This window comes from Aspergillus fijiensis, assembly GCF_003184825.1.
Source record: "Aspergillus fijiensis CBS 313.89 unplaced genomic scaffold BO72scaffold_72, whole genome shotgun sequence".
NCBI lineage: Eukaryota > Fungi > Ascomycota > Eurotiomycetes > Eurotiales > Aspergillaceae > Aspergillus > Aspergillus fijiensis.
In genome coordinates this window covers 95,350-102,563 of record NW_024469048.1, presented here as the reverse complement: position 1 = coordinate 102,563, position 7,214 = coordinate 95,350, and positions in this window count along the sequence as shown.

Below are 7,214 nucleotides of genomic sequence, written 5' to 3'. Positions count from 1 at the left end.
ATATAAATCTATTTTTAAAATAAACTGTTATAGTATTTGCAGAACTAAATATTTTAATATTTTATTAAATTTCTTCTATAAAAAATCTATAAAAAAAAGAATATTAAGTTTTTTAATATTTAAAATCTTAATATAAAGAAATCTATAAATATAGTTCTCAGAAGTTCTAATAATATAATATTAGTTAATTTTAATTTTATATATTTAAAAGATTTATCTAAATTAATCTTATAAGTTAGCTGTTCATTCCGCTAAAATATATATACTATTTTTATAAAAAAAATCTATAAAATATCTAAATTTATAAATAGTTTTATGAGTATTAGATAGTTGATATTTTAATTTAATAAATAAAAAGTTATATTAGCTGATATTAATAGTTTTAAAAATTTAATAATATAAATTATATAGTATACTATATTTTTATTTAGTTATTAAATATATTAGCTATCTGTTATATTATAGAATATTATAATTTAATATTCTAGTTCTATATATCTTAACATTTTTATATTTATATCTTTTTATACAAAAAAATAATATCATAAAACAGAAATATAAAAGTATAAGAATACAATATATATAATATATATAAAAAATAAATAAAAAAATAATTATAATTTTAATTTTTATATTTATTTATATATAAAATACAAGCTCAGTAAAAAAATAATAATAATATATTAAAAAATAATATCTAACATTCTAAAAAACTATATTTAAAAGAATCTAAGATTATACTAAATATATTACTAACTTTTAACTACACGGCTATATATAAAAATGTAAAGATCTTAAGATCTTAATGTTTATTAATAGATTAATTAATTAATATAAATATTTAAATATATAGAAGAAAGATATACGGAGGTATAGATATATAAAAAAAGCTATAAAAATATATATAAAAAGACAAAGATAGAAGACAAAGATAGTTAATAGTCTATTTTAAATATTATAAATATAAAAGCAGTTGTAGTACATAATTAAAAGAAATATAAAATTACAAGAATATTAAAAAAGAAAACTAAAGAAGTTATTATTGGATAATAATAAAAAAAGAAGACATAGAAACCAATTAGTAATGCTGAAAACAATATACCAGAGTTGCTGCGTCACTTGCAGACAAAAAAAGAAACAGAAGAGAGCGGACAAATAGGAATAATACCCTTTTTATTCTACCTCATCTCACCTCCCATCTAACATAACTTCACCTTGCTACCAAACAAACAGGTTGTCACCTCACTTCTCATCTCATATTACTCAATACTTTTCTTACTTTACTTCCTGTTTACCACAAACCACACAATATTCTGAATCTCAATATTTCTGTCTTGAATTTCTTTCGTCATTATATCAGAAACATTAAATTTCTTTCTATATAACTAATCTTATATAGTTAACAGATCTTTAATTTGATTACAGCACCAGCTAAACCAGTTTTATTTATAATAATTAAACTAATAAAATAATTAAATATAAAAAAAGTAATATTCTAGTATTAGGAACTGCCTACTATAATACTATTTAAGATAACCTTTAAATATATACAGCTGAAGTCTACTCTACTGATTAATATTATATAAAATTCTAACATAAATAATAACAGATTTCTACTAGATAACATCGATTTATCTAATATTTAGATATATATTATTATTAAAAACATTAAAACAGTTTAATAAAAAATAGTTTTTAATATCTAATCAGAAAAATAATATATATAAAGAGTATATTCCAACAAGCCCTATAATATATGTTACTTAGAATAATAAAATATACTTTCTAGTTTATACAGACTATTATATTTGTGGAGTGCCTGGCCTCCCATTAGCTGGGCAGCTCATCGCCTTAGCCGGCAGTTTATATAAATATTTAAATAACTAGAATTTATTTTTTTTATACTCTTCTCAGATCATAATATTTTTTTTCCTTATTATTCTTTTTTTCTCCAAAATATTAACTTTATTAATATTTTATTAAAAAACTTTATATCTATTAAATTTATATTATTAATAATATCTTTTTTATTTTTTTTAATTCTTAGATTTTTATATATATAAAAATAGTACTACAGCCAGCTGATTAATAGCTGAAATATTTTTAATATATATTAAATATAAAAAATTAAAAAACTAATAATAAAAATATTATTTAATATTATACTTAATATTAATAAAAATATATAGTTTTTTTAATAAGCTTTTAAACTTTTTACCAATCTTATTAATACTTTTTATAAATAAATAAAAATAAAATATCTAATTATATACTATTAAAATAAGTTTTTATTTTTATTTTATAAAAAATCTTATTAATAGGATTTTATTATAGTTAGTTCTAGACAACATATACTTTAATATATAAAAATAATAATTAATTTTAATTAATAAATAGTTTATAAACTTATTATTAAAAAAATATATTTAAAAAGTATTTAAATTAGTTTTTAAAATTTAAATATACAGATAAGATTTTTATTATTATTTATAAAATTATCGATAAAAAAAATATACTTAGAAAATCAATTATAATTACTAATTTTCTTACTATAAAGTTTTTATAGTATATAAAATTATTATAGTTTATTGATATATTTTAATATAAATATTTAAATATCCGGATTTTTAGTTATAAAATTAATATCTATACTACTATTTTTTTTAAACTACTTAAAAATAATTTTTTATTCTAAATAACTATATATAAAAATAATATTAGTAAAAATAATAATAGTTTCTATAGTAATACTAAATTTTTTAATTTAATAATATACTTTAAAAATATTATTAAAAAATAAAAAATAAATATTAATTATATAAATACAATTCTGTAAGCACCTAAAAAAATAATAAATTAAAAAATATAATCTTAGTAAATATATTAAAAAAAATATTATTATACAGCTATTAAAAAAGCTAGTAAATAATTAATTTAATAATTAATTTATTTAGACTTAAAAATCTTTTCTATATAAAAAAAACAGAAAACATATTTTTTATAATAAATATAAATATAGTATTAATTTATATTTTTATTTTTATCTAAATATATATTTTTAGAAATAGAAATTATAAATTTATATATAATACTATAAATTTTTTATTATAAAAAAATCTCGCGGCTGTTATATATTCTTATTATATTAATATATTTATTAATATAACTATTACTAAGAAATCTAGTAAAAAAAACTATTTTATTATATAAATATAAGATTTTAATTTTAAATATATATTAATACCGGACTTTAATTCTTTTATTAAATATAAAATATAAATATTTAAAAAAATATATTAATATATTAACTCTTCTAATAGCTATAATAAAACCAAAAAATATAAAAAAATTAAATTATATTTTAATATTAAAAATAATAAAGCTGTTAAATTAATTATAAAAATAGAATATAATCTTAAGATTTTATATAATCTGCTGTCGGCAAAAAAATATTTAATAATTATAATATTATTTAGTATATTAAAAATAAAAAATTTTAAAATTTTAATATTAATTATACTATTAGATATATATAAAACAGTAAAATATCTATTATTAAAATATATAGTAATAATAAATTATTCGAATATTTCTAACTTATTATTATTAATCTATATTTTTTATATTATTATTTAGACTATATAAGAAAGCCAAAATTAATTATTATAATAAAAAATATTAATAATAAAGTAATTAATAAACCGGACTTTAAATATAAAACTTATAATATTTAAAAAAATATATAAAAAAATATTATAAAAATTAATAATTAGAGAATAGAATCTATAAAATATTTAGAATTATAATATTTAATACTTAAAATTAATAAATATTAAAAATAAAAAATATTATTTAATTTTTATTAAGTTATTTATTAACTGTATAAAAATCTATTTATGAAAAAATCTTAAAAATAAAACTAGTAATATATTAATTATATTTTATAAATAATATAAGAATATTACAGGCCAGTATATTATTAAATAATATTTTAATAATAATTAAGAATTTATAAAATTTGGAAAATAATATAAATCTAAAAATATTATATATTTTATATTAGTTTTATATTATTATTATTAAAATATTTATATAAAATAATATAAATAGTATATTATATTAAGAGTTAGAATAATACTAATTAATACTAGACTACTAGAATATTTTTAATTAAAAATAGTTAAAATAATAATATATACTATAAATTATCTAATTTTTTTAAATAAAAAATTATTATTTATATTAAAGTAGTATATATATTTTAATATTAAATTAGATATTATATTAATTAAATATCTTTATATATAATTATATATATAATTATAAAGTTTATATTCTAATTAATCTAAATAATTCTTAATATATTAAAAAATATAAATTTAAACTATATATATAGATCAGCTATTTTATTAGCTATAAAAATAATTATAATTATATATTCTATATTTATAAATAAAAAACTAGAAAAATTATATATTTTAATAGTATTAAATTTTTTAAATAATATATATATATAGTAATAATTATAATAATAATATTAAAAATATTTTTATATAATTTTTTATTAGTTTTTTCTTACTATTAAAAAACTAAAAACCTGTTTAAAGCAAGCTGCTGAAAAATAATAATAATCTAATATTAATATAGCTAATTATATATAAATAATAAATAATATTATTAAATATATTTAAATTATTAGTTTATAAATAAGTTTAAACTTAAATTCTATTTTTTTTTATTTTTTAAAATTTTTAATATATATAATTATTAGAAAGGCTGTTACAGATATCTTTTAAAACTTATAAAAAAAATAATAAAAAAATTATTTTAAACTATAAATAAAAAAAATTCTTCCAGTTCTAATAAAAAGAGTTTATCCGAAAATATTATTAATAATATTAAATATTAAAATAATTTTTTTTAAATAAAAAAATCCGGCTGATTTTTTAAATAAAAATTATTTCTACTTTTATTATATACTATAGAAGTTTAATTTTAAAATCTTAAATAAAAACTATCTTCGCTTTTATTATATACCAGAAAGAATAAAACTTAATATTATAAATAAAAATTATTCTAATTTTTAAATAATAAGTAATTTTATTATATTTATAAATATATTATAATAATATTAATACTATAAACTATTATTATTTAATATTATTATAAATAGAATTTTATCAAATTTTATTATTATAATATATACTCTAATGATAAAAATAATACTAATCTATAAATTTAATTATATAATCTAATTAAAATATATTGTAGTATTAAAAGTAATATATTAATTATTAATATATAGTGCTCTTATATATTTAATCTAAATAATAACTTTTAAAAAATATTTAATAAATAAAATAAAATTAAAAACCGGTACAGCTAGCAAGATTCTTATACTAAATACAATTATAAATATAAAAAATATTTTAAAATTATATTAAAAAAATAATAAGTTTTATTAAAATATATTATAATTATATTATCGAAAGATCTATAGATAAAGCTGCTATATATATTAATAATAAATATAAAATTATATAATATTAATATTTTACTAAAGCTATATTAAATTATAATATTAATAATATTTTAAAAATAAAAATAGATAATAGCTAATATAACCATTAAAATTTTATAATATATAATATTTATAGATTTTAATTTCCGAATTAATTAAAAATTTTAGTTATTATTATTTATCATTTAAAAAATATATAAATAACTAATACTAAGTCTAAAATAAAATATTATTTTTATAAAAATTATAAGTCTAAACTGTTTCAGATATTAGATTATTTAAATAAAAATATATTATAATTATATAATATAATTTTCTTATATATAAATAAAGTCTTGATTTTAAAAATATATAATATTATTAGAATCTTTTTTAATAGCTAAATTAACTAAAGATAATAAAAACAGAATAAAATAATTAATAAAAAAAATATATTTAATTTTATTAACCGACTGTTTAATATTTGTATATTTTTTAGTAAGTAAATATATATTATAAAAATTAATAACAGCAGATAAATATAATATTTTAAAATATATTAAATAATTTATAAAAACTACTAACAGTCTAGTTTTGAATTTAAGAGTAATTATATTCTAGTTTTAAATAATATTATATTAAAATTTATAATTATTATTATTATACTTTATTAATTATAATATATTTAATATAATATTATTATAATTTATTTTAATACTAAATTTTAAGATTATTATATATATATATACTAATCGACAGGCCTCTATAAATTATCTAATAAAATCTAATATTTAAAAAAATATTATATAGCCTCCGGCAAGCTGTATTTTTTAAAATAAAATAATTAATAAAATACTATATATATTTAAATTTAAATTATTAAAATAAAATATCTATATTTATATTTATAGAAAAATAATTTTATTTTTATATATAAACAATTTTTTTTTACTATATCTAATATAGTAAAAATTAAAGCTGTATTATATAAGCTTAAAAAATTATATAATTAAAATATTTTAATAAATTAGTATAATTTTTAAATAATTTTATATATTAAAATTATAAAATTAGAATAGTAACTGTTAGTTAGCAGACTTATATTAATAAACTTTTTATAAATTATTATAATATAACTAATTATTATATAAAATTATTTTTTAAAATTTTAAATATTAAAATATATTATATAAAGATCTTAATCTTATTAATTTAAACTAATATAAAAAGATATTAAAAAAACTAAATTAACTAATAATAATAATATATATTAATATTAAATATATTATATACTAATTTTAATATTAAGTAGTCTTTTTATAGTTAATTAATAAGAATATTATTAAATATATCTTATATTATTTTAAAAACTTTATAACTAATATTATATATAGCTAAAATTTTAGTAAATAATTTAAAATTTATATTAATATTTTATATATAAACAATAATAATAATATAAAATCTATAAAAATTTATATTATTATATATATAAAATCTTTAGTATTATAATTTATATATAAATAGATAGTTTTAGCAACTTTATTTATACTAGCTAAGTATATAATATTTTATAAAATATTCTATAAAATTATTTTTTTATATAAGTTTACTATAAAACTAAATCTATTTATTAATAAAAAAATAATTATATATATAGATTTTAATAATATTATTAATCTTATTTATATATTTATAGTTCTAAAGTTGATAT